The sequence below is a fragment of the Echiichthys vipera genome (assembly GCF_963691815.1).
Source record: "Echiichthys vipera genome assembly, chromosome: 19".
NCBI classification, from domain to species: domain Eukaryota; kingdom Metazoa; phylum Chordata; class Actinopteri; order Perciformes; family Trachinidae; genus Echiichthys; species Echiichthys vipera.
In genome coordinates this window covers 22,193,465-22,195,936 of record NC_139844.1, presented here as the reverse complement: position 1 = coordinate 22,195,936, position 2,472 = coordinate 22,193,465, and positions in this window count along the sequence as shown.

The window sequence follows — 2,472 nt, the reverse complement described above, 5'->3', positions numbered from 1 at the left end:
CTGTCTCTGTATTATGAGCCTTTGAAGTACTCATAGTTTTGCATCTTCAGCCATCCTCAGCAATGAGAAGTTTATCCAAAGTTCCTAAAATTTTAAAGAACTTTTGGCTTTTCTGTCTTTGGATTACTGTTCAGTGTCTCCAGGGGATCCTCTGTTGCGAATCTGGGGGCCCTGGGGTCAAAGGTCGCCGCACAGCGGCCAAAAAGGCAGTGTGTAAGAATTCAAATTTAAAAAAGGAGGGAAAACCATCTTTTCTATAATAATTCAAAAAGGCTGTAAGGTAGGTATCTGAAATTGAAGTATGTCCATCGGTGCGCCACAGTCAACCAGGGTGTCGAGTGTCAGACCCCTGTGACCTACTGAAAAAAGGTCAAAGGTCAGCTGGTTGGTGCTATCGGGCCTAAAGAAGCCTTAAGCAAGGTTTTTTGGGAATAATTCTAATAGGCAGTGAGGTAGGGGGCTGAAATTTGAGTATGTGCATCGGGACACCCAGCGGGGTCAAGGTGCTGAGTACCAGACTACTAGAACCTTCGAAAAGGTCAAAGGTCAGCCGTTTTGTGCCATTGGGCCTAAATAAGCCTTAAACAAGTTTTTTTGGGAATAGTTCAAAGAGGAATTAAGGTGAGGGGCTGATATTAGAGTTTGTGCATCGTGTCACCACAGGCAATAAACATGCTGAGTATCAGATCACTGCGACCTTCGCAAAGGTCAAAGGTCAGCCGTTTGGTGCCATCGGGCCTAAATGAGCCTAAAGCAAGTTTTTTTGGGAATAATTCAAAGAGGAATTGAGGTAAGAGGCTGAAATTGGAGTTTGTGCATCGTGTCACCACAGGCAATAAACATGCTGAGTATCAGACTCCTGGGACCTCTGGAGAGGTGGAAGGTCAGTCGCTTGGTTCGATCCGGAGAATGTACGGCAAAGTTTTTTGTTGTTTTAGGGAATTTCAGCCTGATTTTTGACTATGTCGTGTTTCACTGAGCCCTCTATCAGGTTGTTTTGGTCCCATTGCGATAAGTCCCCCACAGAGCTACTTAGCTTTGCTGAGGGTCTACAGAGTTGGGGGTCTGGGAGCCTTATAAGGGTCAGAAGTAATGTCTGTAGGCCAAGTTTCATGTCGTTTGGTCCATTTTTGTAGCAACAGCGAGCACTCAAATGTTGGAGAGGGCAAATGTTCAAAGCCACGCCCATCGAAAAGTACGCGTCCGAGCGGCACGTGAATGATGTCTACCCGCTCGTCTCAGGACCCCAAACGACATATCAAAGATTCAGACTCCTGCGACCTCTAGAACAGGAGCTCCTCCTAAACCCTCCACCCAGGCCACAGGGTCTAACACTGTATAAGTCTAACAGGACCTGATTTACAGTTTTTCACAGGGGCAAAAGAAATTCTAAAGAACTTTGGGTCCAAGCTTTGGGTCCAAGCTTCCATTGAGTATAGGAATGGACCTGATGCCTCTCACTGTCTTTGTATTATGAGCCTTTGAAATACCTCCAGATTTACACCTATGAGCACCACAATAGATGTGAACTTGGAAGCAGTCTCTGGCTTGATAACTCACTGGTCCTGGTACCTAGAGTGACACAGACCCCTGTGTTTGATGCAGCAAGGTCCAAGCTTCCATTTAGTATAGGAATGGACCTGATACCTCTCACGGTCTTTGTATTATGAGCCTTTGAAGTGGTCTGAAACATGCTCCTGAGCCCAGTCTGAAACAACATTTGTCCCAAACTCATGATGCACTTCACAAACGTACCTTTCCAAGGCCCATTCTGGAACATAAAATTTATGACACCACCTGAACATTCTGCAGCATGGATCATGGAAAAATGACACCATCTGTATATTCTGGAACATGGAGCATGGACTGTATGATGCCACCTGTACATTATGGAGCATGGAGCATGGAGTATATGACACCATCTGTATATTTTGAAGCATGTAGCATGGAATGCATGACGACGCCTGCACATTCTGGAACATGTAAAAAGGAATGGAAGACGCCACCTGTTCATCTTGGAACATGGAACATCGAGCATGGAATGCAGAACTTTCTGTCTCAATAACTCATCATGACAACATGCACCTATAGTAAAACTACAAACTGTGTTTGATGCAGCAAGGTCCAAGCTTCCATTGAGTATAGGAATGGACCTGATACCTCTCACTGTCTTTGTATTATGAGCCTTTGAAATACCTCCAGATTTACACCTATGAGCACCACAATAGATCAGAACTTGGAAGCAGTCTCTGGCTTGATAACTCACTGGTCCTGGTACCTAGAGTCACACAGACCCCTGTGTTTGATACAGCAAGGTCCAAGCTTCCATTGAGTATAGGAATGGACCTGATGCCTCTCACTGTCTTTGTATTATGAGCCTTTGAAGTACCTCCAGATTTACACCTATGAGCACCACAATAGATCAGAACTTGGAAGCAGTCTCTGGCTTGATAACTCACTGGTCCTGGTACC